This window comes from Canis aureus, chromosome 17 (assembly GCF_053574225.1).
Source record: "Canis aureus isolate CA01 chromosome 17, VMU_Caureus_v.1.0, whole genome shotgun sequence".
Taxonomy (NCBI): domain Eukaryota; kingdom Metazoa; phylum Chordata; class Mammalia; order Carnivora; family Canidae; genus Canis; species Canis aureus.
This window is the reverse complement of record NC_135627.1, coordinates 28,050,390-28,058,631: the sequence shown is the minus strand read 5'-3', so window position 1 is coordinate 28,058,631 and position 8,242 is coordinate 28,050,390. Positions and strand designations below refer to the sequence as shown.

Sequence of the window (8,242 nt, the reverse complement as noted above, 5' to 3'; positions counted from 1 at the left end):
GATATATTGGCACAGCTCCCCACGTTTATACCAATTTCTGTTACGAAAGATCCAGTGCTTTCCTGGCTGTTCAGTTTTCTTCAGAAAGTAGTTCTCATAGCTCTCCAGTTCTGTAATCTTCCTACTTCAGTTCTTTAAATTAACTTTGCTGCCAGCAACCAGCCTATTTGGCTTTTGGTATGTTTTAATAAATGTGCTGTTTGGCAATAGAAAGCAGGCAAAGAGTCAGAAGACCTTCAACCAGATAGTCTTTTATGGTCATGAAAATACTACTGCTATTGCTTTTTTTTCCCCACTTTTTCTTTATGTGTGCTGCTTCTGAGAAAGATTACAAAAGTGAGAGCGGAATTACCAAGAACCCTAAAGATCCAAGGAAGTCCTGTCTCTGAAGCTCAATGTAGAAGAGGACATGAGGTATACGGGGAGCTAGTGAGAGCAAATTTTCCTTCTTGCTTGCCATAATCCAGCCAATACAGTGTGCCAGGTGAACTTGCAAGGTACTCAGCAGAGGGGTACCCCTAGTGAGATTCTGTGTTACCTCTTCAGGAAGATTAACATGGTCACAGTTCAGCACTTGTAATGACTGGAGAAGAACAAATACTTCATTTCCCTGTGTATTGAGCTCCTTTGAGAAGAGCGACATACATGAAGGAATGAATGAATGAATGAATAATGATCAATGCCAGACAACACTGATACTTCTGGCAGGAAAAAAAAACACTGTCAAATCAGTTACTGGTTAAGGACACTTTTTTTTAAGCTATTAAAGTTCTTCAATAACCATTGCTCCATCTTTTGGTAATAGCACTTTAACTCTTCAAATTTAAGTACGTGATTTATATTGAGTAAATTTTAAATAAGGTGTGAAATTTAGGTTGTTTCATTTTTTAACAATTGGTGTCCAAGTGTTCCAGTATCATTTGTTGAAAAGGCTATGTACATATCCTTCATTGAGTTTCTTCATGGGTAGAAGTGGAATTCACAGTGTTCCTCTTAATATACATATTTTCCTTTTCCTTCAATGCAAGAAATTTTTTCCTACTATGCCTTTTAATACTTTTTGTAATATTTTATATTTATAAATATAAATATTTAAATTTATTTATATTTAATACATATTTACATTTATTTATATTTATATATAAATATTTATATATATTATATTATATTTCTTAATATTTTTCTTTTCTTTGTTGATTTTAGGGAGATAGATTCATGAATGTGGAGGTTGCTTGATCAGTGTACTTTTACTCCTTTACTTACTCTGTCCCAGAGAGCAATCAATGAGGCATCTGAGCTCTGCATTTTAGATGAATAACTTAAATTGGCTTGGCTTGGTTTCTACTCTTGTTCTTGTGGAGAATAAAACCCCAAGGGAAGTAAGAACTAGGAAGCAGGATAACTTCAACTTTACGTGCAGTAATTCTTACTGGATTAGACCACCCACCTCCCATATGAAGACTACAACTCTCATCAGTACTGCCTATGCCTGAATAAAGAAGTCTGCCTAATTTTATGTTTCAGTTAGCAGGTACATTTGGCTGTCACTCTACATAGTGTCTTCTAGTTTAGCTTTTATAAACCACAGAGGTGATGTTTTGGTTGCCTTCCTTTTCAATTTCTAAATAATCTCAGCAGGAAAGAGGGATGTTATTTGTTAATTTTGAAAGAAAGTCCTAACATTTGGTGTATAGGTCAGAAATATTGCATGACACAGCAGAGAATAGAATTTGGAGATAAAAATTACACAGGAAGAAGCCTTAGGTATGGCTTTGAACTTTTTTTTTTTTAAAGATTTATTTATTCATTTTTGAGAGAGAGAGCGAGCACACATGCAATTGGGGGCATGGACAGAGGGACAGAATCTCAAGCAGACTCCCCACTGAGCAGAGACCCTGATGCAGGCTTGATCCCATGAGCCAAAATCACTAGTCAGATCCTCAACCGACTGAGCCACCCAGGTGCCCTGATTTTTTTTTAAATATTTTATTTTTAAGTAATCTCTATACCCAAATGGGGCTCGAACTCACAATCCTGAGATCAAGGGTAGCATGCTTCACCAACTGAGTCAGCCATGCACCCCAAATGATGCAAATCATGCATCATTTGATTTTAATGTGTGTGTGGATTGTTTTGACCTTGGCACTTTATATTATACATATTTATGGTTTCAGGTCTCACATTTTGAGTTTACTTTTGTGTATGGTGTAAGAAAGTTCAAGCCTCATACTAGCTTTCTAATGCTACTCTTTTTAGGCATGTGATATTTGACTTTGGTCTGTGTCTTAATAAGCTTGAGGTATTATGACAAAATACCGTAGACTGGAGGGCTTAAAGAACAGACATTTATTTTTCACAATTTCAGAGGGTGGGAAGCCCAAGAACCAGGTGTTGGCAGATTTAGTTCTTGATGAGGGCCCTGTTACTGGCTTGCAGATGGCTGTCTTCCCACTGGCAGAGAAAGGAAACTCTGGTGTCTTCCTTTTCTTGTAAGGACACTAATCCCATCATGAATGCTCCACCCAAATGAACTCATCCAAGCCTAATTACCCCCCAAAGATCGCACTTCCTAATACTATCACACTGGAGGTTAGGGCTTCAACATATGGATTTTGGGGGCACACAGACATTCAGTCCGTGGCAGCCCACAGCTGTCTTTTATGGGGGCTAGGTGCACAGGTAAGTGTGACTTCCTATGGATTCAGGGAACATTTCAGGATTTAAAAAATAATGTGCCCACGGGCTTTTCACTCCCTTATCAAGAGTGTATAGGCATCTTAGGTGCCAAGTGTATACAGGACTATGAGACCATTAAAAAGAGTCTGTGGGAGCCAGAGTTTCTTGGCAGGAATGCAGAAAGGCTTCTAGGGCCTTGACAAAGGTGCACAGATCCTAGCAAGTAGGCTATGAAGTATCATCATCAAATAACAACCATGTAGGTGACCAGAACCACATCTATAAGCAGGTTTTAGTAAAGGGTTTCTGGTTTTTTAAAATTTTTATTATTGGGGTGCCTGGGTGTCTCAGACATTAAGTGTTTGACTTGTGATTTTTGCTCAGGTTATGATCTCACGGGTTGTGAGATTGAGCCCCATGTTGGGCTCTATACTTGGCGGGGCTTCTGCTGGGATTCTCTCTCTCCCTCTGCCCTTCCCCAACATGACCTCTCTGTCAAATAAATAAATAAAAATCTTTAAAATTTTTATTATTGAAGGATAGTTGGCATATAATGTTATATTAGTTTCAGGTGTACAACTGTGATTTGACAATTCTGTACATTACTTAATGTTCATCACTATAGGTGTAGTCACCATCAGTCACCCTACAAAGTTATTATAATATTGACTATAATCCCTAAACCATATTTTTCATCTCCATGACTCGTTTATTTTACAACTGAAAGCTTTACCTATTAATCTCCTTCACCTATTTTTCCCCTGCCCTTCTAGCAACCACCAAGGGAAAGGTTTTAAAGTATAAACTGACACAGCTTGTTATGCAAACTTATCTTTTCCTAAGCACATTATGTAATATATTAATTGCACTGATTAATACATTGGGGTTAATAATTAGTAATAAATAATCATAATCAGTTAATGCATGAAATGCACGAGTGGTCCCCTATATTTTATGCCATCTGTATACATGCCCTTTGATAGTGCTGGTCCTATACTGATTCTGGGCTTGTTCATATGATTTTCTTTGGCCAGTGGAATAGTAGCAGACATGATACAAGCAGAGGTTTGAAAAAGTACTTGGGTATTGTACTCCTGTCCTGGAAATCTGCCATTGCTATGGAAACAGTCTTGTATGGTTTGTTGAAGGATAAGAGACTACATGGAACAAAAATGAGTCATGAGTCCCTGAACTTCTCCTTTAGATGACTGCAGACATAGGGAAGAACCCAAATGAGAGCAGCTAAACCTAGCCCAGGTCAACAAAACAATTGAGGTGATTTTTATATCCATAAGAAATAATAAATAGTTGATGTTGTAAGCCTCAAAATTTTTTAAAAAAATAATTCGCTTTTTAAGTTCCAGTATAATCAATGTACAGTGTTCTATTAGTTTCAGGTGTACAATACAGTGATTCAAAAATTCTTTTTTTTAAATTTTAATTAATTAATTAATTTATTTATGATAGTCACAGAGAGAGAGAGAGAGGCAGAGACACAGGCAGAGGGAGAAGCAGGCTCCATGCACCAGGAGCCTGATGTGGGATTCGACCCCGGGTCTCCAGGATCACGCCCTGGGCCAAAGGCAGGCGCCAAACCACTGCGCGACCCAGGGATCCCTGATTCAAAAATTCTATACATTACTCAGTGCTTATCATAAGTGTACTCTTAATCCCCTTCACTCATTCCTCCCCTCCCCCTACTACCATTTTGGTAACCACCAGTTTGCTCTCTATAGTTAAGAGTCTGTTTTTTGGTTTGTCTCTTTTTTTTCTTTGTTCATCTGTTTTATTTCTTAAATTCTACATATAAGTGAAATCATATGGTATTTGTCTTTCTTTGATAGACTTCTTTTACCTAGCATTATACTGTCTAGGACCATCCATGTTGTTGTAAATGACAAGATTTTCTTCATTTTTATGGCTAATATTCCATTGTGTGTGTGTGTGTGTGTGTGTGTGTGTGTGTGTGTGTATATACCGTATATACAAATGGTTATATATATATATATATTTATATATATATATATAATTTTTATCCATTCATCTATTGATGGAAATTTGTGTTGCTTCCATCTTTTGGCTATTGTAAATAATGCTGCAATAAATATAGGGATGCATGTGTCTTTTCGAATTAGTATTTTTGTTTTCATTGGGTAAATACCCAGTAGTGGAATTACTGGATCATATGGCAATTGTATTTTTAATTATTTAAGGAAACTCCATGCTATTTTCCATAGTGGCTGCATCAGTCTGCATTCCCATCAACAGTGGGTGAGAGTTCCTTTTTCTCCACCTTCCTGCCAACACTTGTTTCTTGTGTTTTTTATTTTAGCCATTCTGACAGGTGTGAGGTGATATATCATAGTGGTTTTGATTTGCATTTCTCTGATAATGAGTGATGTTGAACATCTTTTCACATGTCTCTTGGCCATCTGGATGTCTTCTTTGGATAATGTCTGTTCATGTCCTCTGCTCATTTTTTAATTGGATTATTTGGTTTTGGATGTTGAGTTGTATAAGTTGAGTTGTATAAGTTCTTTACATATTTTGTATACAGACTCCTATCAGGTATATCATCTGCAAACATTTTCTCCCATTCAGTAGATCATCTTTTTGTTTTGTTGATTGTTTCCTTTATTGTGCAGAAGCATTTTATTTTGATATACTTCTAATAGTATTTTTATTTATTATTTTTTTTGCTTTTGTTTTCTTTGCCACAGGAGACATAGAAAATGTGCTACAGTGTTGTCAAAGAAATTGTTGCCTGTGTTCTCTTTTAGGATTTTTATGGTTTCAGGTCTCACATTTTGAGTTTACTTTTGTGTATGGTGTAAGAAAGTTCAAGCCTCAAAGTTTTAAGATGATTGGTTATACAAGAATAACTAACTGATTTCTGAACCAAATTTCCAAAAATAGAGAAAAGAGATTCTTAAGAGGCCTTTTAAGCATTTTTGGCCATCTCTCTACCCTGCATTTACTTCACTTGAACTGCAATGCAGTTGAGATTTTGGTTTTATCTTCTTACTGTCAGGATCAAGTAGTCGATACCATATAGACTGAGACAAATTTGGCTGAATCTTCCTGACAGGACTAGAGGGGGGAAAATATAACTGAGAAAAAGACATTAAAGAAAGAAATGCCTTGCAGAATCTGGAGCATTGCATGAATACTGCCGTTTGCTGGGTTCAGTCTTAAGAAATATCAACAGTTGCTTATGATTAGAAATGTGTTAAGGATGATTTTTCCAGTAAAATGTGGAAACAATATGAAAACCTAGTTAGGGTCTTTTTTTTTTTTTTTTAAGTGCCTAAGCCATTCTCTACCAAGAGACAATACCCACTGAGGTATAGTGCTGAAAATGCCCAGTCATAAGAATTTGTGGATGCTGTCTTACCACGTAGAATCCATATTAAGTTCAACAGGGGAGTGAATAAAAAAGAGATTTTGAGCATACTTGAAGGGAAGAATAAGGGTGCCCCTTGAACAAGACTATGTGACTAGAACTGCCTCCACTGCAAATTTCTAATACTTTCAAGAAAGCAGCATACACATCAGGATATATGAGATGATGCTGCAGTGGCAAACAACTCCCAAATCTCAGTGGCTTTTGGCACAGCACAACTTTATTTCTTATTTATTTGCTGTTTTTTGGGTATGTTTAATGACTGAAACAAAACAGACCTAAAACCACAGTTTCTGGAAGAACCATTTGTTTTTTCCAGGTCTTGTACTTCTCCTCAAACCTGACCTTGGCCTTTCTTTGGGCCTTGCTTTTAAGAACAGAGTATCTGAAGACATCCTTGAATGACAGTTTTGTCCAAGGGGATGTCCACAGAGTACCTTGTGGGTATGAGGTGATAGTAGTTATAAAGTTTCACAAAAGACTTGATCTTTAAGCTCTTGTCGATCAGAGCATGGCTGTAGGGATATGCTTAGATGACATCATCAATGTTCTTCACAATGACTGCTTTGTGTCTGGATTATCATCCAGCTGGACCAGCACCACCTTTCTGGATTTCATGAAGTAGCCCATCTTGACACCAGTCACTTGAGCCTATAGCAGAAAGCCGTAACATAATTTTATACTTCTACTTGCCACATGTCTTACTTTGGATGGAAGGCCTCTGCTCATTGCAAACTTTCAGAGACACAGGCTGATAGATGCTCCATCTCGACACATGCTTCTATAATCACCAAGGCAAAAAAAAAAAAAAATGAAAAGAGGAATGTGGTGAGTTGAATTCTGGCTCTTAACGCTCTTAATGCGACTGCATGGAAGAAACATATGGCACTTCCATTTGCATTTTACTGGTCTAAGAAAGTCATACAGGAGAGGGAAATACAATCCATCTGTTTGTCTGGAAGGAGAGAGAAGCAGAACATGCCCTAATATCTTCTACATGCAAAAAATACTTGGTTCAGACTCCTTTTTATGTGCAAAATATACTTGCTCCCACCCCAAGGGAGCAAAAAAGGAACAAAAAGCCCCATGGAATAATAACACCAAATACAATGTTGATGATATCAAATGATGTGCTATAGTCTCTACAGCAGCTCTAGAAATGGTGCTTTTTAGTCCAGAGACTTTAGGGCTACTGAGGTAAGTTTTCTCTCCTTTACATATCTAACTTACAATGATTACATTGGATAGAGTAACTGCATAACACTTTCCCACTGAGAAAGTTAACAACTGGGAGACATACAGTAGAGCAATTCTAAAATCCTATTAGGCAGACTCTTGGAGAGCCCTTCCACTAAGAGTGAACCCTGGTCCTCTTATAATGTGTGTTCCATTAGTGTAAGCTTCTATCCACCTCTTTACTCATTCTATCCTCAGATAGAATGACTTATGGTTGATAATTTTGGAAAATAAATTGGGAATGCTTATGTCAGTTCTGCCTCTCTTCCTCCTAAGAGCGGGCATCCTTTGAGGGGCAGCCATTCACCTATGCTTTGCCATGTTCCACCTGATTAGGTATACTATCCTCCTAGTTCGCCGGAGAACTGGTCTATCCTGATTCAGCATTGCCTAGTGGATAAAGTAAGCATGACAAATACTGTGATTCAGATAGCAAGTCTATTTAGTTGCACAGCTAAGCTACATACATAGCTTTTATAACTTCTAGTGGTGATATTTTGATTCCTTATCACCGACTTGTTTTATTTCTCATTTTTTTCAAATGGGAATGATTAAGCAGATTTTTCTCAGAGAATTCAACAGTTGAGTTTTTTATTTTAGAAATTCCAGTTAGCCTTATGTTAGAATGTCTTCATCAATATTTGTGTTCTTTTCTCTAATTGCTTTGGTCTGTTTGTTTTATTCTTTTCATTCATGATTTTTTTTTTTTTTTAGGATTTTCCTTCATGTTGGAAATTATATTTTTAGCATGCTTCTATTTCTGTTTCTATTTTTTTTAGTTCTATAATTATTTTATTTTAGCACTAAATTAATTTTTCTGCAGACTCCTCTTTTATGTTGTTTGGCTGGTATTTGAGTATAGATATATATTCTCAGTATATATATATGTATATATATACATATATATATATATGTTTCTCAGATATA

At 36.7% G+C, this 8,242-nt stretch overlaps 1 pseudogene; it reads right to left on the bottom strand.

The window, feature by feature from the left end:
- Positions 1-6,357: 6,357 nt before the first annotated feature.
- LOC144287488 (large ribosomal subunit protein eL27 pseudogene) lies at positions 6,358-6,709 on the bottom strand (annotated as a pseudogene).
- Positions 6,710-8,242: the final 1,533 nt, after the last annotated feature.